This window comes from Mustela erminea, chromosome 3, assembly GCF_009829155.1.
Source record: "Mustela erminea isolate mMusErm1 chromosome 3, mMusErm1.Pri, whole genome shotgun sequence".
NCBI lineage: Eukaryota > Metazoa > Chordata > Mammalia > Carnivora > Mustelidae > Mustela > Mustela erminea.
Window position 1 is genome coordinate 61,498,443 of NC_045616.1, and position 27,434 is coordinate 61,525,876.

The following is a 27,434-nucleotide window of genomic DNA, read 5'->3' on the forward strand; positions in this document are numbered from 1 at the left end:
GGCTGGGGACAACTGACCACTTTAGGTGTCTCCGCCTTAAACGCCCCCCCTACCCCCAGTTCAATTCAGCTGAAAAGCACTTACTGGGAAACTAAGAGCCTGAGAGACTTAAACACTAGGGATTCAGAACCAATGTGACACAGTTCCTGCCCTTGAGGAAGTCACAGGGTTGCTGTGAGAGTCTGATTAAGCCAAGGAACGTCAGAGTGGCTAAGGACAGGGCAGGACCTTCTTCCACTCACCCTACATTTCGGCAGCCCATTCTCTACCCTTCTAACTTCCATCCAGCCCACCAGCCCAGAGAGGAAAGAGTTCTATTAATTTGGGCGTGAAATTGGTAAAAAGACAAAGCAAAAAAAATAAAAGGGCGTTACTGTCCTCCACGTTGTCTTAGATGGGAGCCGATTGGGCACTGGGATTACATAACCGTGGTCAGTCCCTTCTGGGGTTCACAGACTGCTGGTGGAATGGACCCGTGAAAGACAAACACGAGACTGGGAGAGAGCCGTGCAGAGGTACACAACAGATCCCTGCAGGATGAGGGACAGAGGGATGGTCAGCGGGCTTGGAACACGAAAATTTGTCTAAGAGAAGGCCAGGCTCTCTTCACCTCCTCAAGCCTTTGACCTTGCCACAGGGTCCACCTCAGCAGAGAACCCCATCTCTCTCGAAGGTATTGCCCCCATCTCTTCACGAACCTACTCACTGGAGGGAGCCTTGCCGGGCTTACCGCCCTTCCCGGCATTCTCCGGGAGGCGGGCTGCCCCCAGCCCTGCGCACGCGCTCTGCAGCGCTTCCCTGCTCCCGGCGCCGCCTTGCGGTTGCCCAAGCTCGCTGGTTCAGAGAAGACATGCTGGTCCCTGTCCGCAGCCCTGGGTTTTTCCAGTGTTTCCCCTTGTCTGGCAGCGGGTAGGGACGGCGGCCCGCCCCCCACCCGGCCACTCCCTTGCGGGAGCAGGACAATTCCAATTCTGAGGTAAGCTTTGGCACCGTGTTCCAGAGGTCCAGAGGGATTCAGCTCTGGTTGATCCCCGGCACCTTTCACTGCTGCCTGCCCTTTTCCTGTACCTCTCCCCGCTGCCCCATCACAGTGCCCTCTTATCCTCAAGGAAACACTTGTCCATGAATCCTTATTTCAGGGGCTGTTTCTGGGAAACCCAAACAGATGCCTCCCTGGAGCTCGTGTTTGTCTTGCCATAGCCACTGAGCACCTCCGTTTCTAGCTCCAGTGGACACTTTTCAGTCCTTATTTTACCTGATAAATGGCAGAAGTGGCCACTGATGACCGCCTTCTCCTTCATGAAACAGTCTGATACCCTGTACTCCTGGTGTGCCTCATAAGTTCTGCCAAGCCCTTGCAGTCTCTTTCATGAACTTCTTTTCCTCCTCCCCCCCTCCTTTTTTTTTTTTTTTTTTTTTTAAAAAAAGCTTTATTGAGCTGTAATTCACATATCATACAATTCACCTTTAAAGTGGACTATTCAGTGGTTTTTAGTATATTCATTGAGTCATTCAACCATTACTGTAATCAATTTTATGGTCTTCTCATCACTCCAAACAGAAACCTGGTATCCTTAACAGTCACTCCTTATTTTTTGTTCCTCTAAGCCCAATGCAAGTACTAATACATCCTCTGTCTCTGTAAGTTGGCCTATTCTAGGCATTTCATATAAATAGAATTGTACACAATGTGGTGTTTCATGACTGGCTTTTTCCACTTAGCATAATGTTTTCAAGGTTTATTGGTGTTGTAGATGTGTCAGTACTTCATTGCTTTTATGGCTGAATAGTAATCCATTGCATGGACATACCACATTTTATTTATCTGTTCATCAGTTGATGGACTTTCAGCTGTTTTCACTTTATGGCTGTTTTGAATAATGCTGTTATGAACATTTGCGTATGGGTTTTTGCATGGACATATGTTTTCATTTCTCTAGGGTATATATCTCACAGTGGAGTTACTAGGCCATACAGTAACTATGTTTAACATTTTGAGGGACTACCAGACTGTATTCTATAGAGGCTGCACTATTTTGCATTCCTGCTAGCCACGTATGGGAGTTCACATTTCTTCATATCCTCACCAACACTTGTTATTATCTGTCTTTTTTTGTTCCAGCCATGCTCGTGCGTATAGTGGTTTGATTTGTAGGTTTGATTTGTATTTCTCTCATTGTAGGTTTGATTTGTATTTCTCTAATGGGTAAGGATGAACATTTTCTATGTGATATATAGTCATTTAGATATCTTCTTTGGAGAAATGTCCTTTGTCCATTGTCTTGTTTTGTAAATGTTGGTATTGCTCTGGGTTCATTCACTGTTAATCCTTTTTCTCTTCTGCCAATGCACATACATACTAATGCCCACTTCTTATTTATTCCCTTACTCAGTCATGTTTCAGTTCACTTATTCAGTCATGTTTTCATTCAACAAGCATTTGTTAAGTTCTTAAAATGTACCAGGCACTGTGCTTAGTGTTGAAGCCAAACAGCTGTGAATAAACACATTAGATCCTTGCTAAGGAGAAGCTTGCATTCTTATGGGGAATTAATACATTAAGTAAAGAAGCAAATAAGTAAGATAATGGAAGATGGTGGAAAAGCCGTGACATCACTATGATAGAATGGTGAAAAGAGCACTGGTGGTTGGGTGAGGGGGGTGGGCATCTCTTAAGACTGGGTGATTGAGGAACGCCTTTCTTATGAGATGATATCTGAGCTGAGACCTATGTGATAACAAAAAGCAAACCATAAGAAAAATAAAAATGAACATTCCAGGCAGAGGGAAACAAGTAGAGGAATGAACTTTGTGTGTTCAGGAGTAGTGAGCAGGCCACTGTGTCTGGAGCATGGTGAGCTAAGGGGAGAATGAAAGGCAGATCCTTCTTTGCAAAGGACAGTCAAGAAAAAGTTTAAAAGATTAGACCTGGGACTCCTAGGATTATCTCTACTATGATTTTGGAGGCAACAGTCAATAAACCACCAGAATGCAGGTGTCCTTCGAAACAGAAATTAAAACTTCTCTTTGCCCCTTCCGTATCCTAACTATAACTCTCTGCATAGAAGTAAAAAAGATACTATATCTGAGAACAGTTAATAAATTAAAAAAATGGCATGAACCATTACTTTGTTTAAAATAGAAAAATAAAACCCAAACCAGCACTACAGGGTAACAATTTATGGTGTTGGAAATGTCTTCAGAAGTCTTTTTAGGGTTTTGTGTAGAATGTTTATGGAAGGTGTAAAATTCTTATAATGCCAGCATTTTATGAACAGTGCAGTTGGCAACTCCTTTTAGCTTGATCCCTGCTTTCAGGAAATGTGGATTTTCCTTCATTTATTCATATTGTTTCCAGTCCATCAAAAATAGACAAGATGTAACAGGACAGTCCATTTGCACCATTCTTTTTGGAAATAATTGCCAGAAGCACTTTATGGTTGTCAGAGCCCCACTGATGTGACTCCTGAGCGGTCCTCTGTGTTAAAAAGCATATACTTCCTGCTCATCTTTGTATTCCTCTCCCATTTCCAGCACAGGGAGTATAATCAGAATGGGAGAAGCAGCCCTTTAAAATGCAGTGCCATGCAAAGGGCAAGAAGAGGGGTGAAAAAGATATATACAGAAGCCCTGGAAGAAAAGGGACGCATGGACTCCCTCTGTTTACGAATGAGCTTTATGAAAGAGTTAGGAAAAGCTCAGGCTTACCAGATATGCAGAACCATATGCATGCATTAATTAAAGGAATGTGAAAGAGGAGGAGGGGATCTGAGAAAATAACAAAGCTGCAGTGTACGCGTGCAATGATTTTTCATTCTGTTTCGCTTCAGCTCTGCCCCTGCAACAGAGGATCTAATCAATCTGCCGGCTATTAAGTTTGTTAATTGATAATGCATACTAATTAGGCTGTGCGCAGTTACTTAAGAGACTTTGCTAAGGTGATTGTAGGCACAAGTCCAAATGGAGTTTAAAGTATTCTGTGTGAGGTTAAAACCCATCAACCAGAATAGATGGATTTTATATTATAACAGAAGGCACAACATACCCATAAGTATTTAATGTATTGCACAGTTATCCATTATTACATATTTTAACTCTACAAAATAATTAAAAATGTAAAAACAGCTACTAAAAACTATAACTAAATCACATTGGTGAGGGTGTGAAGAAGTGTCAATGAGAGAGCGCTATTTTCTCATCAAGGTAAATGTTTAATTTTCTCATTTATATTTGGGAATAGTTAGGGTTGGCAGGGAGGAGGCTTTGTGAGAAGGAAGACTTACTAAACTGTGTGGACACCAGAGTCACTAAACAGCCTCAAATGTCAGATTGTGATGCCCATGTTTCAAAGGTCAACACTCTAGAGACTGCCCAGTTGGGAGCTGAAGGTTGAAACATGTTTATCAACCATAAAATTAACTGCTGGTCCTATGGTTTGTACCCTTCCTTTGGAATGCTGTTACTTTGAGAATGGACTGACAGGGACCTCCAGCATCCTGCAAATGTCCCTTGAGAAAATGTTCTTAAGGAGGCTGGCTCATTCCTCTCTATGTTTTGAGAATGAATCAGTTCCAGTGGAGGCCCAAGAGATATGACTAGTTGGGTCCAAAAAGATTTCTCCAGATCAGAGTGACATCTCATTCTGTTCTGGTAAATTTCTTAGAGGTTCAGATGGATCAAGAACAAGCTTCTGGCTCAAAAATCAAATCACAAGGCTAACATAGAGGAGATCAGAATTCCCCATAAGGCCTTGAAATCTCCCTGTTCCTGTGGAAGATTCAGAGACTAACTTCATGGACTTTTCATTCATCCATCCATTCATTCATTCATTTAGCAGTTATCTCATGAGTACGTTGTATGTTCCATGCACTGTGCTGTATACTAGGGATACCAGTGATGAACAAGATAGACAAAGTTCCTTTCTTTCACACATAGCTTAGAGGCCAGTACATCCCCGCATATATTGCCTGAGGGAGCTTTTTAAAAATAAATTGTATTCATGTTTTTCCCCTTCTTCAAATTACTGGTTCTTCCAAGATGAAGTCCAAATTATTTCATGGCATATGAAGCACTCCATCCTTATCTCTTGGAACTTCCTCCTTTCAATAAAATACTTTTTTTGGGGAAACAACTACATTCTAGGCCCCATACCAGGTGCTGCATATACTCAAAAAGCCAAACAGTTACAGCCTTCAGGGAGCTCAATATTGAGCAGACTCAAGGCATATGCAGGGCAAAATCTGTCCACAAGTTTGGGTCCAAATTAGGGCTGATCTCGGCTTCTGGGCAGAACTATAATATGGCAATTGTTTGTTTCCAAAAATTGTGTTAATATCTAACTATTTATATAATGGCTTTAATTTGGGGCAGTGGGCAGAAACAAGGGGCTGAAGTGATATTCATATGAATTCTGGTAGACTGAGCTACAATCTAACATTCAAAAAAAAAATAGAAGTAGGAGAAAAGCTTCCATGGAAGACTTTAGCAAAGCGGAGGGAGGTGTCTATTTTATTTTCATTCCTCAGGCAAATGGAGAGGTCTCACAAACAGAAATTTGAAGCTGGCAGGAGGCAGTAGTGTAGATAGTATGTATCTAATTAGCAAATGAATTGTGTTCCTACAGTGTGACCATTGAACCTGGAGCTGATCTATACTGCTTTGTTTTAGCTATTTTGAGATGACTGAGTTCAATGACTCTGTGTAGGGTGAACTAATCTCTGAATAGTCAATCAAAAGCATCTAAGAGAAAAAATATCTGGAGGCTTTTGAGTCAAGCATTCCAAATTTGGCCATATAGCATAATACAAGATTGAAGTAAGTAAAGACTTTGAGAGAATGAACCATTTCCAAGAATAATTTGTGGAATCTCGAGTTTATCTGAATACATTGAGCATATATTAAAATAAAGGATAAGCCATGGCAGTATGGCATAAATGCAATAATAAGTGTTTAATAATCGGATAACTACTTCTTGTGAGCATGTGTCAGGGGCATGAGCATTTATTCTTATTGTACCAAGAGATATAATTGGATAAAAAAAATTGAAACATTTAAAAACTATGTATGCAGTTATTTTTCTTCCTTGTTTTTTTTTTTTTTTAAAGATTTTATTTATTTATTTGACAGAGAGAAATCACAAGTAGACGGAGAGGCAGGCAGAGAGAGAGGAAGGGAAGCAGGCTCCCTGCTGAGCAGAGAGCCTGATGCGGGACTCGATCCCAGGACCCTGAGATCATGACCTGAGCGGAAGGCAGCGGCTTAACCCACTGAGCCACCCAGGTGCCCCATATTTTTCTTCCTTGTTAAGAAGGGATGACAGAGTCCTGTATTCTGACTTATTGATACTATAATTTGAGTAATACTGAAAATGAATAATTTTCTAAAGACTGAACATGTAATTTAAATTAAATTCTAGGTAAAGGAAACAGGAATGAAAGCCCTCAGTTTTGTGTCATCTATTCACCAAAAATGAAGTCCGATACCTACCAAAGACTGTAGAACCAAATGCCAAAGTCTTTTAAAGCCATTTGAACTTCCACTGGAATAATCAGTAAGTCTCATATGTTCTTATTTTTACTTATATGTATGAATTGAGAAGGTAATATTATTCTTTTCATATACAAATGTTGAGATTTATTAGTTAGGGTGGGTTAATTGCTCTACCAAATAATCCTAAAATCTTAGTGTTATAACATTAAATGAGTTTTCCTATTGTTTGTTTTTCCTCTTTATGTCAATCCGATAGAGCTGGCAGGAAGACTGCTCGACACAGTCTTTCAGGGACCAGGGCTCCTTGCAGTTAGTGGCTCTGTCATTCTGTAAGGCCTTAACAGGGTCCTATGAATTTAGCTGACATAAGGAAAGAGAAAAGGTGTTTGTTATAGCTCAGACCTATAGTATACATCGCTTCTGCCTATATTCTCTTGGGAAGAACTTATCAGATGGCTGTACCTAACTCCTAGGGAGACTGGAAAATATGGTCTAGCAGGGTGTCCAGGAGGAAAAAAGAACACTTAGCCAGTCTTTACTTGGTAAGACTAACCTAAGCAATATCTCTAAGAGAAATGTTGGTGACCAAAGGTAATAAGCCTTTTTTGTACTTGGCTACGTTGAGCCATCGACCAAAACTACATTGTTTACTATATATTCTCCAGAGATGTTTTATGAAGCAAAATCTGATCTGCATAGCAAGGGTTGCACAAAATAATGCAATAAGAATTCCAAAGAAAGTTTCATGTTATTGAAACACAATAGGTTGAGTTAACCTAGTTTCAACAGTGTCTGAGCCCAAAGGGAATTTGGTGTGTACAGACCTTTCATCTGTCTGCACCTGCTGTAAAGGCCCTGACATTACCGTTCCTGGCCATAACCCACCACTGTCAGTTCTGTCACAGCCCCACTGATATCTCATGTTTCTTAGCATCAACAGCCCACGGTGTAGGGTTTGAGGGTACAGTTACAGCAGGCCTCTTGTGACTGTGATACTAGAGGATCTAACTCGTCTGTAAAAGGGTATAAAATCCTTAACAAGCTTCTGACTAAGAACTCAGATCGGTCACAAATCATGGGGTTATCCATATACAGTTTTACTCCAGTTAATGAGGCAAATTTCAACAAACAGTTAAATTAGAATATAATTTTTTTTCTTTACAGTAAAATCTACCAGTCAAATTCCTTTAACTGACAAAATTCTCTAGTGTAGTCAGAATATTAACTAATATTCAGAAACTTTAGATGTTACTAGAAAGTTATATGGCTCTTTAGTAATATCTAATGTATCATATAAAACATACTAATAGGTAGATAGATGGATAAGTAAATAGAAAAATACTAGTTTAACCTGTTATACTATCTTGTTTATTCAGCTATGACTTGACTATTTCATTTCATTTTATCTTTTGGAGAGAATTTATTAATCATAAGAGTAATTATGGTATCATTCTATTCCTTGCTGTGTTTTCATAATTATTTTCTAGGTAAAAAGTCTTTATATTAGTTGGTGCTCTAGAAATAGTTTTAAACTCTAGAAAAAGTTTTATAACTTAAAAACTTGAGATTTTAAGTAGAAGTGCTAAGCAAGTTTTATAAATTTGACAACTTATTTGCTCCCAAACAGAGCTACCTTAAACGAGCTTAAAAAACAAAAAACTTTAGGTTGTTTGTTAATTAATGTACAGATAAAAGAAAATTGTTGATTTCAGCTTATTTCTACTATGTCAATTAAATGGTTACTTTTTAATTTTAAGAGGGAAGATGAATGAATCTGTCTTTTATGAAGTATCAAACATTAACTCATATCATTCAAAATGATACTTACTGTCTAGTATATTGAAAGGAATAAAAAATTACTTAATAATTCAGCATATCTGATTGTAGACTCTAGCAAGGTATCTGAATTATTCAGAATTGCATCTGGCTACACATGGAAGCCTGATATTAAACTAAAAGATATGTTGGTTGGTTGGTTGTTTTTGTTTTTATCACCTAATGTCTCTAAGGATAGGTTATTTCAGGGCTGCTATTGAACCAGGTTCCACCTTGTTTTAAAATTTAATTTTAATTTGTTTTAATTCAGTTAATTAACATATAGTATATTATTAGTTTCAGAGGTAGAATTCAGTGATTCATCTATTATATATAACACCCAGTGCTCATTGCATCATGTGCCCTCCTTAATGCCCATCTCCCCGTTTTCCCAACCCTTTACCCCACAACGCTCAGTTTGTTTCCTATAGTTAAGAGTCTTTTATTGTTTGTCTCCCTCTCAGTTTTCTTCTTATTTTATTTTTCCCTCCCTTCCCCTATGATCCTCCATTTTGTTTCTTAAATACTACATACAAGTAAAATTATGTGATAATTGTCTTTCTCTGATTTATTTCACTTAACATAATACCCTCTAGTTCCATCCATGTCATTCCAAATGGCAAGATTTCATTCTTCTTGATGGCTGAATAATATTCCTCTGTGTGTGTGTGTGTGTGCATGGGCCACATCTTCTTTATCCATTCATCTGTGCTCTTTCCATAGTTTGGCTATTGTGTACATTGCTGCTATACACATTGGGGAACAGGTGCTCCTTCAGGTCACTATGTTTGTATCTTCAGGTAAATAGTGCAGTTGCTGGGTCATAAGGTAGCTCTATTTTTAACTTTTTGAGGAACCTCCATACTGTTTTCCAGAGCGGCTGTACCAGTTTGCATTCCTACCAGCAGTGTAAGAGGATTCCCTTTTCTCCACATCCTCACCAATATTTATTGTTTCCTGACTTGTTAATCTTCAGGCTCTCTCTATCTTGACTCATCATTCTTAGTATGGGTTCTACATCTTCCATGGTCAAAATCTAATGTCTGTGCTTCTGGGTATTTCCTTCCTAGAAGGATGGAAAGAGAGAAAAAAATGGCTTAAAAAGTTTGTCTCCCAGGACACCTGGGTGGCTCAGTGGGTTAAGCCTCTGCTTTCAGCCCAGGTCATGATCTCAGGGTCCTGGGATCGGGACCCTCATTGCGCTCTCTGCTCAACGGGGAGCCTGCTTCTCCTCCTCTCTCTGCCTGCTGCTCTGCCTACTTGTGATCTCTCTCCCGCTGTCAAATAAATAAATAAAATCTGAAAAAAAAAAAAAAGTCTGGCTCCCTTTCAGTAGCTTTCTAAGAAACCTCACTCTCACTTTTATTCCTGTCTCCTTTTTGGATATCTTCTGCTTGTTCTATACAGAATTACTCTTCCTCTTCTCCATCTTGCTGTGTGACCTGTATGGACTACCTCAATAGATCCTTTGTCCTCTGGCTTCCAAAGGAAGCTGCAGCACCATTTGCTTTGTGAGGCCAATGGGAGGCACTGGGAGAACATGGGAAGGCAGGAGAAGAGTGAGGTTGAATGTTAACTTTTAACTGTTTCCTGCTAGTTCATCAAATGTTGGCTACATTCATCTCCTAAGGCCTTCGACCCTGTCAGTTAGCTGAGAATCCTGACTGGGATTGGACAGGAGTTGATGAGGTCTGGAATAGGGTTCATTCTACAAACAGCATCTGCACAGACATCTTGCTCTTGAATCTGAGAGGAGCTGAGATACCTATCGTTGTGTGAAAATAAGCATCAGATTTGCTTACCATCAACTCAGCTTTAGGCTTTCACTTTGGGTTATAGTTTGCCAACAGCTCTGAGGGGATCAGATGTCTGCAATTTTGGCCAAATTATACTTCACAGTACAATCAGACAGCTAAAACTTGAGTTTTTTCCCCACCCTTTAATTATATCTGGACATTCTTCAGGCCTTCCTCTAGATTTCATTTATTTATATTTAAATGGGACCTCAAGCAAACAAAAGTATTCTACTAGATTATGATACATAGTCTTCCTTGTCCATGTGTGGTCATATCCTTTATTTATTTATTCTAATAATGAACACTTATGAAAGAACCAATCAGTCCCAAAACTAAAACACTGACAGTAACTTATATCCCTTTCTCCTATCCTGCCAACTTGCTCCCATAAGATAATAACTATCCTAAAATGTATGTTTACCTTACATATATTGACAAATATTTTTTATATATGTGAATATTTATACACATACACACACACACACACACACACACACACACACACACCCCTAAACAATTTATTGGTTTTGAATTGCATAAAGCATTACAGACTGTAGGTAACTTGTGGGATTTGAGTTTTTTTTAAACATAACTTGTATTTCATTAGTAATTTATTCTTATGTTGCTGGGCATTTGAATCTTTTCTGGTTTTTTGCTATTTACAAGTAATGCTATAATGAACTTGTTAACACACACCTTCTGATGCATGTGTATAAGAGTTTCTCTTGGACATATCCCCAGGAATAGAAATGATGAACCTTGGATTTTTCAAAGTGGTTGTATGTTCCCACTTGTAATATGTAAGAAAACTTCTTGATTTATATCCTTTCAATACTTGATATTGTCAGGCTTGTTGATTTTTGCAGATTAAATAAGTGAAAAATGGTATATCTTTGTGGTGTTGATTATGTTTCTCTATTAGTAATGAGGTTAAGCATGTTCTTGGTTACATATTGGCTCTAAGTACTTTCTAGGCTGTGTAATGCCTATCCAGGTCTTTTGCCCATTTAAAAATTGTGTTGTTTTTACTTCTCTTTCTCAGATTTGGTGAGTTAGGCAGACATAAAATCAGTGAAGGCTTAGAAGATCTGAATGCAGTAACTTTCATTAATGGGCATATATAGCATTCTCTAACAAGTAATTGGAGAGCACACATGAAACATTTCCAAAAATATATCACTTGCTAGGTCATGTATTTCAACACATTTTAAAGAACAGTTACCACAACATAGTTAGAAATTAATAACCAAAAGTATGTTTTTAAAAATCTTGATGTATTTGAAAATCTAAAAATAGTTCTAAGTGACTCGTGAAAAAAATCAAGTTACGTTACCTTCGTCACCAGCATCCATCTACCTACTCCTCCCTCCAGCACGTAAGTCCTCCGTAGGATCAGAGCAGGCTGCTAAGGGGCCTGGCCCTTTTGTCCTATTCCTGCCATCCCATTGTATCTCATATACCATTTCACTCAGATTGCTGTACCAGAACATGGAATGCTGCACCAGAATCAGATCACACACCAACCTAGAAAACTGACTCTCAAAGCCATCACAGATACATCATTACAAATGTAATGATGTTCAAATAATTTATCTTATTACACCAAGCAGAAACAGACCTTCAGGGATAACACCTCACCTAAAATGTCTGTGAAAATTTGTAGTGATAATGTCAGTTCCTGTCCCATCTTCTGCTTTGCATGGCACATTAAGGGAGTAACATATTAACTATATGATAGAGAAGTTATTTCCCTTCCCATGCCATCTCAAAGTACACAAGGGTTTACACTGTATAGTTGCTTTGTAAGTTTTCCAGATATGAATACCAGCTATCCCCACTTTTAAGCTTGAAGAAAGCAGCACGAATTCTACCCTTTTTTCACATGGCCACACAGCTCAAATTTCAAGACTTTCTATGGGAGTGTCCCTTTAATCCTATTTCTTATAAAGAGAGTAAATCTATTTTCTCCTTCTACATAAACCTCATGGATTTTGCCCAACTTGCATTTCCTCTAAGGCAGGCACAATAGCAAAAGAAAAACCTACCAAAAGGAAAACAGAAGGTGGGAGCCTGAGTCTGTTGGTCACTGCTACACAAGGAGAACACACGTAGGTCTTCCTTAATACCACTGAGGCTTACACTTCAGGCAGGACTTTTTACTCTCTGAAGGCCCTGGTGGGGACCCTAACAACTTTGAATTTGTGATTTTGTATTCTTTTTCTTGAAGAGAAACTACAAATTGTATAAGCCTACAGCCCAACAAAAGCTGGCTGTGTCTGTGTATATGGACATTTTCAAAATACATATAAAACTCAAGTCCATTTCATAATAGACAAACTCCTATTTGGTGCTGGGCCAAGCTCTGGAAGAAAGCCTAGGCCATCCTCAGTCTGAGGTTGGAAGAAACTGGGCTGACTTGGTTTTAGAAATCAAAACAAGTAATTTCAACTGGGAAAACATTCTATTATGTTACACTCTTCTTCCATTCTTTCACTTTCACCAGCCTCTGCTGAAGAGTCAGTATGAAAAAATGCACAACATTGAAATAATACAATTACTTTTAAGAACGGATTTTTTTTCTTGCAGATTTCTTGAAAAGTGCTAAAATAACATTTCATGAAGACTAAATTCTAAGTTATCTACAAAATAGATTATTCTAGCTGCTGGCTACGTTTCATCATTCTGTTTTGTCTTAGAATCAGAGTATGTGGTAGCTCTTCTTTCTAGATCTGTCTCAATCTCAGCTCCAATTCAGTTCTGAACGGCGAGCCAAAAAGCCCAAGAAGGACCTTAATCAGATCACACATCAGCTTAGAATAGTGATTTTAGTGATTTGGACATCTGGCCACTTGGAACTGGATAAAGGCCACCAACTCACTTGACAAAAGCCTCTGAACATCTGTCAGTATGGAAATAGCTCTTCTAGCTGACCCTGAATCAGATTTCAATAGCCAACTTCACAATGAAAGGGCTGCTCTGCTTCTTCTATTATCCAGATAAGTTGGTGCCATCCGAAATATCCTACCACTATTCCACCAGTGAAACCAATGATGGTTAATTCATTGTCCCTTTCACCTGTACTTTTGCCTTATTTTAAGACATGTACAAAGGTGATGTTAAAAATATTGAGCAATACATGTGGCTCAGGCACTGAAGCAGGGTCCTGGAAAGATTCTGTGCAGAGATCTTAGGAAGAGGGTCCCAGGGAATGGAGGAGGGAGACCTGATGGTGGAAGGAACATGTGGGTTCAAAGACGCTAATGTTTAACCAAAGTTATGGTGATATTTCAATACTTTAACAACCAGTAGGGCAATAACTATGTGAGCCAACTAAACCAGCCTTGGACAGAGAAAAAAAAATTCCACTGCCCGAAAGCATACCACAGATAGGTGGAGGAAGGTTTAAGCTACAGTCTGGCTCAAATAGGGAAGGAGGTTGGGGAAAATTTAAGAGTCTATGAGGCAATGTTGTTAGTGAGAAAGCAGTATTTATTAAACTTTTTTTGTGTACCTGTATGACATGCTGTGCTGCACTTAGAGCCAGCCAAGGAATGGCTTTGTTCAGGGACCTGCTGTCTAGAGGACCCTGCAGTTTCACACATACACACACACACACACTTAATTAGGAACACGTGTACCTCAGAAACTTAGGATCCAGTACTCATTGCTGATAAGGAATCCCAAATCCCTACACATCAGCTTACATGCCTAACACCTTTCAGGCCCCAGGAAACACTTTTCCATGTGACCTACCTTGTGTCCTCAAAACCACAAGCACCTGTATCTAAATGCTGAGAAGAGCTATGGGTTGTGCCATTGCCAGCTTCAGATATGGACACTGCTTTTGAGCGCAGGGGGATTTAAGTGGCTAAAGCGCTTAGGCAAGAGAAAAGACGAATTAATTAACTTGTCAGATCCTTCCTGTCAGCATGAATGCAGTAGACTCTGAAACTATGAAGTGGTGTTTCCCAGTAGTGCTAAGCATCCATTTTCTCACTTCTCTTCCATGATCCAGGTTGAGTTCCAGTCCTTGATTCACAGGTTAGTGCTGTATTTGCAGTGGTCACACATGGTGGCTTAGGAACATTTTCAAGTATTAAGTAATTCATATTACTCTCAGATACATGTATGCCTTTGTATATAAATATAGATAGAGATATATTTGTCTAGACATATATGTGAAAGTGTGGTGTTGCTCTTTACATTGGCAACAAGATGGACATTGAATGCTATAATTGCAAATAATCTTCATAAAATTCTTAATAAGATTTCATTTAAAATTCTAAATATTAGCATTTTCAGTATTTAAATAAATGGATTAAAGTTTTTTGTATTTCTTAATTATGATTTTATTTTATTTTATTTTTTTAAGAGTGTATTTATTTATTTGAGAGGGAGCATGAGCAGGAGAGGAGGGAAGGGCAGAGGGAGAAACAGACTCTCTGCTGAGCAGGGAGCCCGATGTGGGACTTGATCCAGGGACTCCAGGTTCATGACCTGAGCCGAAAGCAGTCACTTAACTAACTGAACCACCTAGGCACCCTTAATTATGATTTTAATTCTGCCTTTTATGTTTAATACATAATTTTAAATATTTTAGAGGAGAAATAAGTTTTTGAAAGATAATACTAATTTTTAAAAAATTATTTAAAAAAATTTTTTTTAAAGATTTTATTTATTTATTTGACAGATAGAGATCACAAGTAGGCAGAGAGGCAGGCAGAGAGAGGAAGGGGAGCAGGCTTGCTGCTGAGCAGAGAGCCTGATACAGGCCTCGATCCCAGGACTCTGGGATCATGACCTGAACTAAAGGCAGAGGGTTAACCCACTGAGCCACCCAGGTGCCCCGAAAAATAATATTAATTTTTAAATTTGGCTTATATGTTATGAAAATTATTAGAATCTCTGTCCTAAATATAGTTACATTTTATTTTTTAGACATTTAGTTTATTACTGTCAGTAGAACACAACTTAGAATTTAGCATCTTTAGTAATTTCATTGAAATAAAAGCAGAAAAAACACATTTTATAGAGTGAATCTTATTTTTATGAATTATGTGTTTTATGTGTTTTATGAATTTTTTATGAATTATGAATTTATTTTATCACTCATCCAAGCCCAGCAAGAGCTGTAAGACTTTTTACATATTTTTCTCTTTTGGTAACATGGTAGAAAATTTATTTGTCAATAGGAAAGATCATCTTTTATTTCATAGTTTGTTATAACTTTTCAGTATGTAAATATATGGTGAGCCTCTACTTGCACTCTTCCCTCAGGCCTTGCAAACTGTAATCATGACCCCACTCAGAAGATTTGGGGAACTGTATTAAGGTAGTTTAAAAATCCCTGAAATGTGATGAAATTTTAAGAAGTCTATCAATATAGAACATTTGGCTTCTGCTTCCCTGTGTTTTTTCAGTGCTTGAGCAGGGACAGGCCTTTCTTCTGTTTTGTTTTCCCCTTCTGGCATATCAGATGCTACCCCAGCCATGGGGGAGCAAGACAGCAAACATCTAACAGTGTTAGAGCTTCAAGGAGCAGTTGCAATGTGAGTCCATAAGGCAGTCAAAGTTTTACACTTTAGAAAAAAACAGATTATAATTTGGAGAGTCAATTTGAAGTACATTGTAACCAAGCTGTTTCTAAAGATTAATTTAGTATTTTATGTAATATCACATATGTTTTTTAAATCATAGCAAAGACACCTGGAATTATAATATTCTATCAGTGGCAAATGTCATATTACGTTTTTAGGGCATTACGTCAATTTAGTATTTCACGTATTATTAATAATGCTTCATTACATAAAATTATTACTAAACTGGCAATTAAGTGGATGTGAAGGATCCATATGCTAAACTGCTCATAACATTTCAATTATGAATTTCACATCAGATGTCTTCTAGTGTACATTAACAACATTGACGAACAATTTCTTTGCCAGAACCACCAAAATGAACTCTGCTTTGTAGCATGTAATATTGGCATAAAGTCATTTTGTACATTTTCCTGGATTTAAGGAAATTAGAAATGGAAGCAGCAGATGAAGCAGCAAGTCCTCACTCCTGGAATAGGAAAGCATTTGTTAATAACATAATTAGCTCTCTCTTGAGTGTATAAAGCCTTGGGGGTGTCATTTATGTCTCTTTATTGACTAAGAGTTGTTTTCTTTTCTTTGATTTATATTTTCCCCATAAAGAAACAAGCGAACAACAGTGATTCCATTGTTCCTAGCTTTATGTTCTGTGCTCATTTTTGTCGCTGATTCTGTCTTTTGGTTATTTATAAATCTACTTGGTGTCACAGTAGGTATTTCTGCTTGGGCCCTCACCTTGATTACAAAACTAATGGATGTTTTAAAGAAGGGGCTGATACTTATCACTCCAAATTGAGACTGTATTGACCAAGAAAAGTATTGGTGATTCTTTAAAAAAGATTTTATTTATTTATCTGTCAGAGAGGGAGAGAGAGAAAGAGAATGCATGAGCAGGGAGAGCTGCAGGCAGGGGGAGAAGCAGGCTCCCTACTGAGCAAGGAGCCTGATGCAGAACTCAATCCCAGGTCCCTGGGATCGACCTGAGCCGAAGGTAGACGCTTAACTGACTGAGCCATCCAGGCATCCCAGTATAGGTGCTTTTAAATATAACAGCAGAGAAGGTCATTTGGATTCAGAAGACAGTCATTCATGGATTCAACCCCTCCCTTTGTTCTCCTGTAACAGTGGATAGTAGAGTCATCAGCCACAACCTGATTTTAGGGCTTTTTCCAAAAACGGGGAGGTGAATGATTCTAGATATTAACACAGTGGAAAGGGATTTGCCATCTGATTTCCTTCACACACCCTACTGGTATACACTCTCATAAAGCAAATTTACCTCCGTTATCGTCCATTCTCAGCCTGTACTGCATGGTAACCTAATGGGTAAGGTCAGCTGGTTCTTAGGCCACTCTTCACTTGATGTATGGCATCTTATTGATGGTTCCATGATTCAAGGTTGAGACCTCCGGTGCAGTTCATTTGAAAATGGTCAGGTTCTAAGCTAAATAAATGTTTTTCCAGGATAACAATGTATTAATTTACAACTAAAGTGTCACTGCCCTTGAATATCAGACTCTGTGGTCTCCTCCGTCAAAGTATGCCTTACTTAGTTTCTAGGAGCTAGAGAAGTTTAACCAGTAACCAGAAGATTGTATTTATTCAATATTTATTGAGCCTCAGTAAAGTGCTAAGCCCTGAAGATGCAACTCTCTGCCCTCAAAAGATTCATAGTCTAGTTACAGTGGTGCTGTGTTTCCATGCTGTATACTCAAGATGCAGTAAAGATAGAAGCAATGTGGGCCATTCTGGTCTGATGAAGGTGGGAGCTGAAAATTGCTCTACCTGGGAAGGGATTGGTCAAGAAGATCTGAGTTGAGGTAATGAAGAACAAGTGGGTGTTTACCTAATAAAGATTAAAAGAGTAACAAAGGCAAAAAGAAGAAATAGCATGACACATTCAGAGACATGTAGATAGTTCAGAATGGCCTGAACACAGAGAACAGAGGGTAGAGCAACAGGGAATGAGGCTAAAAATGTGGCTCAGGATGCCCTCATGAAGCACTGTCTGTGCCTCACCGATGAAGAAAAATTATCCTTAAGTGCTAAGGTCTATGAAAGATGCTGTTACCCCCAACTCTCCACCCCTATCTGTATCCACACTCTTTGTTGTGTAACTTTGCAGTTCTTACCAAATGGTAAAAAGTAAGTTTCTTTACTTTAGACTTTGGGTGTGGCCAATACAATGAGGTGTAGGTGATGGTGGTATACCTGCTTCAAGCTAAGATAAGGCCTTGTAGGTTTCTATTTCCCTACTTGTATCTCTGCCATTACCTTGAGAAGGACATACCCAGGCAAACAAGATGAGAGCCATGTGGACCAGAGCCAACTCATCCTAGCCAAGACCAACCTAGGCCAGCTAACCCCTCAAATGACCTCTATAATTCACAGGCCAAATAAACGCTGATTGTTGCATGCATCTGAGAATTTTTTGGTTGTTATTCAGCATTATTTTCTAACTGATGTGGACCCACTAAAGAGCCATAAGCAGAGGTCTAGCATGTACCAATTATTTATTTTAGAATATTTGCTTTGTCTGAATGTGATGGATAGGTTAAAGGGGGGCAAAAATGGAAGCTGGGATCAGTGAGACTATTATAATAGTCTCTAGTGAAATACCAGGAGACTGAACTAGTCCTTTTGGTCATGAGCAGGGAGGTGAGAAAAGGAATTAAGGTTTTTTCTTCAAAGATTTTAAACTATGAAATATTTCAAACACACAGAAAAATTCACATAGTAATATAATTGATGCTAATGTGACCATAGCCTAGCTTTAATATAAGTCAATATTCTGGGGCGCCTGGGTGGCTCAGTGGGTTAAGTCAATATTCTGCTGCTTTTTAGAAAGAAATGTAGCCTTGTCCCTAATTCCTCCTCCTTTCCTTCTTCTGCAGAGATAATCACTGTCTTGAGGTTGGGTATATTATTTCCATGCAGGACTTTTAGTTTTTAGATGCACATATATGTCCATAAACAATATACACTATTTTATGGATTTAGAATTTTACATCTCATACTATGCATCTTTTTACAGCTTACTTATATTATGTTCTTGAGATATACCTACATTGATATATGAAGGTCTAATACATGGAGGAATTTAGAGATAACGAAAAAGTAAAAGTTAACAATGTGAAATGCAAGAGAAAGGAAAAAACTCAGATAATCACCATATTTCTGGCTAGGGTGATCATGTGAATTACAGACAAGGACGAGGAATACAGTAAAAGGAGCAGGTTTAAAATGAGGAGGGCTGGAAAATATTGAGCTCAATTTGAGTGGGGGTGGTGTGCTTACTTATGGAGCCTTATTGATGGAATATATTCTCTGGGCAGCTGAATTTGAGGATGGCTTTGGGAGCATGTTGTGATCTAGAGATGGAGGCTTACCATTTTACCATAGTGATAGCAGTTACAACTACAGGGGTTGGTTTCTCACACAAGAAATGCATGCTGAGTAAGCAGAATTTTATGCCAGTTACTAACAGTTGAGGACAGACATAAAACAACAAACAGGACTCTTACATCTTTCTGAGGACTGTTCCTATCAGAGAAACGTTTTTTGAGCTTGTATGTACATATTCACATATTCACATTTACTTGTATGTAAATGATACACTGATACTATGAAACTAATATATGCATTATAAAAGATACTCCAAATTAGAAACTTTGGGTAAATTATATATGTAATAAATAGAAATAAGTGTTCTAATATTTCTCTCCCACTTCTCAATAGATCATGTTATGTACTCCCTAAATTGTCCCCCCTTACTTTTGAAGTCCCTGATTCATATAGATCATTTGACTTCCTCTTTCATATGGGAAAACATGCTTTGCATTACCATTATTCTGAAAGTGGCATTGATTATCCCTTTTCAAAATATTCAGCACACGGGAAAACACAAAGTTAGAAGTATTTAAGAATTTAAAATTACGTGTGCCATGTGAAATGAAAATTAGAAATTTACTTTTTTTCACTGACCTTCCCCCTCCCCGTCCCTGACAGTCCCTAATTCCTGGCAACCACTGGTCTGTTCTTAATCTCTATAATTTTGTCATTTTGAGAATGATACATAAATGGAATCATTTAGTATATGACCTTGAGATTAATTTTTTTTCATTCAGCAGAACACCCTTAAAATCCATCCAAGTTGTTACATGTATCAATAGTTGGTTTCTTTTTATTGCTCAGTAATATTCCATAATATAGATATACTCCAGTTGTTTATTCATCTATTGTAGGACATTTTGGTTGTTTCTAGATTTTGGCTATTATAAATAAAGCTGATGATGAAAAATTATGTATAGGTTTTTATGTGGATATAAGTTTTCATTTCTTTGGGATAAATGCCCAGTTTACAATTATTGAGTCATATGGTGTTAAATTTTTTAGAAGTTGCCAGACTTACATTCCCACCAGCAATTTAAGAGATAAGCAGAAACTCAGTTTTAACTGCATTATCTATCTAGGGGGAGCTGACTTATGTGCAGCAGTATACAGCTTCTTACCTTGCTTCGTAACTTCTTATCAACAAACACAAAATGAGTTATCATTGAGTTTGAGTAAAACAAAATTTTCCTCTTAAGTAATGATTTTTATGAGCGAATGATTTCCTTAGCTGAACCTTTTCTATATTGCCTGTTAATAAGTCTGATCCTTTCAAATTGAGTTAGTATATTTTTTTTTCTCTCAAGGAAAGCAACCCTATATATTTGAATACAGGTGGTTTTTCTTTAAACTTAACACTAATCAAAGTGCTTAATGTCCCATTTATCCTTTTTTAAAATTTTTTATTTTATTTTATTTTATTTAATTTTTTAGATTTTATTTATTTATTTGACACACAGAGAGAGAAATCACAAGCAGTCAGAAGCAGTCACAAGCAGTCAGGAAGCAGGCTCCCTGCTGAGCAGAGAACCTGATGCGGGCTTGATCCCAGGACCCTGAGATCATGACCTGAGCTGAAGGCAGAGCCTTAACCCACTGAGCCACCCAGGCGCCCCCCATTTGTCCTGTTCTTAATGCTGACTGGGTCCCCTAAGTCTGGGCTTTTGATCCCAGTATATTGTCATGAGAATGCCAATGCTACTTTCTATTTCTTCTTCCAAAAAAATGTAATGCCCAACACCTTCAAAGATAAATAAATAGGCATTGTTTTTATTTCTTTTTATCAAATATATTTTTAAACAATTAACTGAAATTCTGGAAATTAAACTTGACATTCTTCAGGAAATAAAGACTTCAAATGACAGAAATTCATTGCAATTAAAACAAGAGCCCACAGGGAAGCCTGGGTGACTTAGTCTGTTAAGCGGCTGCCTTTTGCCCAGGTCATGATCCCAGGGTCCTGGCATTGAGCCCTGCATCAGCCTCCCTGCTCAGCAAGGAGCCTGCTTCTCCCTCTGCCTGCCACTCCCTCTTGTGCACTCTCTTTTTCTCTGTCTCTCTGACAAATAAATAAATATAATCTTTCAAAACAAAACAAAACAAAAAAAAAACACACAAGAGTTCACAGACATTCTCTTAAATTTGATTTAGAGTGAAAAGTTTCAGTGCTTTTCCTTCTTCCGAGAAATGAAATGCATGCAGATTTCTTCTCAGTCCAATTCATGCAAAAGGTTAGGACTGACTTCTCCATCACCTTCGATGGGCTTGACTCATAGTTCTGAGTCATGAATGAATCAGCTGAGCTAGAGCCATAAAGGCCTGTACTTCTGAATGGAGAAAAACCCTTAGAGCCCAGCCCATCATCAGTACAGACAACTTAAGGGCTCATATACAGGAAAGGATGGATGTGGACAGAGAGTTCAGGGAGCTTCTAAAGTTCAGGCTTGCAGGATTCTGGTTGGATTGAGGAGTCCTGACCACCTTGACCTCTCTTGCCTCTCTCCTGACCTATGTTTAGAGAAGGTCAGCAGTCCAGAGATGGAGACCTACAGAAGTTCAAGGAGCTGATGGTTGGGGTAGATTAGGTTATGGTAGCAGATAGACCCAAACATGTAATTGCTCAGCACAAAAGAATTGATTTCTTTTTCACCTAATAGTACAATAGGGCTGGAAAATAAAGGTTGAATAAGGTAAGGGGGATATGTGACTATGCTCTGGGTAATCACTTGGATCCAGGTTGATAACACTCCTATCTTTAAAACCTAACTTTCAGGTTAGTATGAGCAGGGGAGAGAGAGAGCGAGCGAACGAGAGAGAGAGAGAGAGAGAGTGTGTGTGTGTGTGTGTGTGTGTATGTAGTATTTCCATCTTAGCCAGAAAGGGGGAAAGAACATGGAACATTATTAGGAGGTTTTTATCAGCCAAGGCCAGAGCACCCTTGTGCTCGTGTTCTACTGGAGAGAGACTAATCATATGTCATCTTTCTTTCCCCCAACTACAAGGTAGTCTGTAAACAAGGACCTGCTGTTATGTCCAAAGAAGGGGGTCTTTTGGTGTCTAATCAGCTAGCAGTCTCCGCCACAGAGCCCTTTCCACTCAATTGGTGTTTTGGCTGGCTTCTCATAAAGTGGAAAGGGAACCTGAGGACCTGAGCACAACAAATCTGTAGTGAAGGTGAGGACTTGTTTGCAGAGAGCACATAGCGTTTCCTTTCCTTAAGGAGCAAGAGAAACGAGTACTGTCCTAGTAAGCTGATTTCTGTCTGTAGACAGAATGGCTGCTCTCTGGAGAGAAATTTCCCATCACTGGGAAACTTAGCAACTTTTCGTCCAGAATAGAGTATCACATGGCAAAAATGAGTTCCAGAGGGACTGTAGAATGTTCGTTCCCTTCGTGCGTCCGCAAGAGTTGGTGATGGGAAGTCAATTCAGCTGTATAGGAAAATGGAATAGAGTCATGTCTGTTTTTAAAGGAGCCCAAGCATCTAACTCTCTCAAAGTGTAGGATGTCCTTGAAGTAAGTTCTTGCTGACAGATCGCAGAAGCCCAGCGGGGGAGGGCTCTGATTGCTACAACATCAGAACAGGAACACTTGCATAGGTGCCCTGCTTTATTACAGACCCACCCCCTGTAAAGGTAAAGAGCTGATGCGGAACCAACATGTGCAAATTCTCTTCCCCTCTGCCCTTGGCCCAAGGACAACTGCACAAAATGGGATTAATTGGGATTATGGGGGCTTTGGCTGCTTGGCTGCTACTCAAGGATGAATGCTTAATTTATGTCTCAGTGATCTTGACTCCTGCCTGATTAAACTGACTCACTCAGGCCATTGTTTGCCAAGGACTTTTCTTTCAAAGGAGTAGCTACAGGTGGTGCTTTTATGTGACAGACTTTTAGCTTTGATACAGTATGTGGCTTTAATGGTTTGCTGCAATACCACCTTTCTCTCAGAAATAACTGAAAGCACAAATAAATTCAATGAGTTCTCCTCTCATCTTTCAGGGCTTTTCTTGTGATAACAAAATGTCAACAGGTGTGATTGTTCAAGAATACAGAGAATGGTTGTAGAATTATTACTGGACAAGAGAAAAGAGCATTTGTTTGGAAAAGATTCACCAAGCAGAGATGTTAAGATTCAGAGCGCCTCACCTCCCCTTAGCAACCCACCCCGGCGAATCAAAAGGTGCCCCTTGGTGGTTCTCCAGCCTAATTGTGGCCTGGCATTGGCTGAGATGGGGCCATGCTCCCACTTCCCTCTGCTCTTTCTGCTAGGATGTTTAAGAATTGGCTTTTGTGGGGCGTTTGGGTGGCTCAGTGGGTTAAAGCCTCTGCCTTCGGCTCAGGTCATGATCCCAGCGTCCTGGGATCGAGCCCTGCATCGGGTTCTCTGCTCATCAGGGAGCCTGCTTCCTCCTCTCTCTCTCTCTTTCTCTCTCTGCCTGCCTCTCTGCCTACTTGTGATCTCTGCCTGTCAAATAAATAAATAAAATCTTTAAAAAAAAAAAGAATTGGCTTTTGTGTTAGATGAGAAACTCAGGCTCAGGGTTGTTCCCGCTGGGCGAAACTCTCGCTTTTGAAGGAATGGGAATGATGGGCAGTTTCTCTTCTACTGGGATTAAATGAAGACTGTCCACAAACCTGAGCTGATTTGATAGTTTTTTCTATCTTTGACTAGTGAAGTTGGTTTATAAATACATAAAGCAGTTTTTTGATTGACTTGATGTTTCCTTATTGACTTGGCCCTTACGGCCAGTCAAGAGCCAAATTGATTTGGGCAAACCCACACTGCGGCATATTCCCAGGCTTTATCCAGAGGCCACATAAGCATCTTCAGAAGAAAATAGCTCTTCGAATGCATAACTAAGTGAAATTTTCTGTCTAGAAAGGGTGTGTTACGAGAAACTGTAATCTTGACTTTTGTGTGTACTTAAAATAAGGATTGTAGGGGGTGCCTGGGTGGCTCAGTGGGTTGGAGCCTCTGCCTTCAACTCAGGTTGTGATCTCAGGGTCCGGGGATAGGGCCCCACGTTGGGCTCTCTGCTCAGCAGGGAGCCTGCTTCCTCCCTCTCTCTCTGCCTGCCTCTCTGCCTACTTGTGATCTCTGCCTGTCAAATAAATAAATAAAATCTTTAAAATAAACAAATAAATAAATAAAATCTTTTTAAAAAAATAAGGATTGTGGTTTTGATACACTAAACTAACATGACAGGGACTTGTACATTAGTCACGTGACATTTAATTTAGTTAAGTCTAGAAACTTTTTAAAAAAATTTTTTAAAATTTTTTATATACATATAATGTATTTTTATCCCCAGGGGTACAGGTCTATGAATCACCAGGTTTACACACTTCACAGCACTCACCATAGCACATACCCTCCCCAATGTCCATACCCCCACTAGAAACTTGTTTTTTAATATCATACATTGAGTATAAGCTATTACAGAGATTATGAGCATCCTCATTCTGTATTTGTATGGTATTATTTGGATTATAGTTGGAAAATGTCAAATGTATTAATATTATTTCTCCTAGTATCATATAAAAAAAGCAGCTACAAAAAAGCAAGCTACATTAAGAAGTCTACCATATTGTATTTTAGAAAATATCCAGTAATGAGTGTTTGGGTTCAAACTCTGCTTTCAACCAGGATTTCATAAGTTTGAAAAAATTTATGGAAAATGCAATTATGAGCATATTATGATGTTAATTAAAAATTACTTTAAACTTTATAACATATTATCTCCTGAAAATACTCTGATGATAAAATTTAGAATTTAATCAACTGGGGAGTGGTGATAGTAAAATTGATTGAGTAACTCAATCTGAATATGAGAGAGAAACAGAGATCCTAGGGAAATAGATAAATGAGAGCATATGAGTTTAGAAAGAAAATCAGTCAACTCCATCAAACAACTTAAAAGTTAGAGAGAGGGTAAAGATGTTGCTAGGATTCAGAATTAGCAGAAGTGAGGGATGCCATCTGTCCTGAAGTTTGATGAAACCCTTTAGAAAAGATTCACCAAAGTAAGAAAAGATTGCTCTCAACACTATGCAAGTATCTCGGGAACTTTGGCTGGGAAATGACCTCATCACTTGCCTCCCCTAGGGGATTGCCATGGTATACCTTCCCCTGCTGCACAGGTCCTTCTGGAAGGTGCACAGTTCGCAGATTTATCCTACTGCTGTGCTTGGAGACACAGTCATACCACAGGATGTTAGAGCTGGCAGAGACCCATAGAATTTTCCAGTTTAGCTCCATCTTTTCTAGATAAGAAGGCTGGCCAGAAAGAGGAATGAGCTTGCATAGAATCACACAGAAAATTATTCCCTTTGCCCTTACTTGATTTGCTGAAAACTTGCTCACCCTGTAGACATCCTTTCCAAATTTAGGAAGTGAAATTATCCAGCTCTCTTGCCACCACATAAGAATTTTATTTAGCATAATCATTCTAAAATTACATATTACTACTCCTGTCTTTAAGTACCTTCTCTTGATTAAAGTCATCCTCTAACACTGCATTCCCTGACAGAACAAAACACCTTAATTATATATATTGCTTGAAATTGTAATATAGTTACATCATGAAAGCCTACCCGGTTCTACCATCTACTGAACCAGCTCTTTGGACAGGGATCAGGTATTCATATTTCTTTGAATCTCTCACCCATTAGGAACCAATATTAATAAATAAAAATGCCATCGATGGTTCTAGATACCTCAACACATAATCATTCTCTAAGAAGTCCCTGCACCCCTATTTGTTGAAAGTCAGGGGTTGTAGCAGAAGGCTTTGTAAAGTATTTTTTAAGAGGGTTTGATAGATTATCAGAAGCCCCTTCTACAAAATTGGTTTTGAGCTCATAATGAAGCTGTGAATTTACCTTACAGTGTCAGTAAAAGAGAGATATCCTTAGAAGATAATAAAAGGTAATAAAGCTTTTGGTTTAATTAATAAATATTCCATTCCAAGATACTTTGCATAAAAGTAAATTTTGAAGAAATTAATAGATTTTCTTAGGTGAGACGTTTTTGTTTATTTTGCTTTATTTTATGAAATTGGGCTAAAAACTTGAATCAATTTTCAGACTTTATATTCAGGTCTGGCTGAATTATCATCCTTTCCAGCCTCCATATCCCAGCAGAGTAGAGTTTAGCAGTACATCTGACAGCAACCCTGCCTGTCTCCTCACTTCAGCAGTTAAATATTCACTAAATGAAATCATGAAAATACCCACTTCTGGCCCAAACTCTTTTTTTTTTTTTAAGATTTTAATTGTTTATTTGACAGAGATCATAAGTAGACAAAGAGAGAGAGAGGGGAGGAAGCAGGCTCCCCACTGAGCAGGGAGCCCGATGCGGGGCTCGATCCCAGGACCCTGAGATCATGACCAGAGCCAAAGGCAGATGCTTTAACCCACTGAGCCACCCAGGTTCCCCTGGCCCAAACTCTTAAGGCCAGAGCACGGAGTTACCTAAACTTTTATTAAGGTCCTGAAGAACCACATTAGGGACATGTGAGGAGACGTGTGCATTGTTTTCAGACCAACTAAGAACATAAGATATTGGGTGGTAAGAGTTGGGAGAATCTTATCTCCAATCTGACCTCATATCTATTCTAAGTACAACCTCTTTGGTCTTTTAATTGTTTATGTAAGTTCAGTTTTCTCCATGTGTTACCAGTAATTTCTCAGATGTCATTCTTCAACTATGGCCCAGATCCATTACAGAGGCAGTGTTGGAATTAATCAAGATGAGCCTATGTTCTGGAGGCAAGTTCACGCTATGACCTTGGACAATGTGTGGCAGTATTACTACCTTACAGAATTATCATGAGGATAAAACTAACCAGTATATCAAAGCATTTAGGACAAGGCCTGGCATAGGAAGCCTTCAACAAATATTAGAGAAAATAAACATCATTATTTTGACATTTGAGAAGTGTTGTATGAATGGCTGGATATGTTGGTTCCAGTCATTAGAAGCAAGGCAGCCTAAAAAACAAGATTAGATTTCCGTTATGTTAGTACTTAGACATTAATTTTGCAAGCTGAAAAACAGAATGGAGCTTGAACATTAACCTAATATGCCAAGAAATAAAAACACTAGTCAAAATGGCAGAAACGACATAAACCATAGATAATATCTTTGTGTAATTTTAAAAAAATTGGTTATAACAAAATTGCTTCTTTTCATTTATATATATGTAACTGCTGATTTCATATAAACTGTATCAACTTTAATGTCTTTTTAGTATTGGTAAAATATATAACAATCTTCAACATGAATGTGATTTCTGAGTTTGTCTTAACTCAGCATGGGAAAAAAAGCAATTCTTTTCTTTTTC

The 27,434-nt window shown here is 38.7% G+C and overlaps 1 long non-coding RNA gene across 3 annotated transcripts in view; it reads left to right on the top strand.

Annotated features, from left to right (window-relative positions):
- The first annotated feature begins 228 nt into the window (after window positions 1–228).
- Window positions 229–27,434, top strand: part of LOC116586210 — a 98,268-nt gene continuing 71,062 nt past the window's right edge. For 2 of the 3 annotated variants that reach the window (XR_004283932.1, XR_004283931.1), the window contains exons 1-2: window positions 229–515; window positions 6,416–6,550. This is a non-coding gene — a long non-coding RNA (uncharacterized LOC116586210). Of the gene's footprint in view, window positions 516–745; window positions 977–6,415; window positions 6,551–27,434 lie in introns of those variants that run through there. The other variant, XR_004283933.1, reaches the window with a different exon arrangement.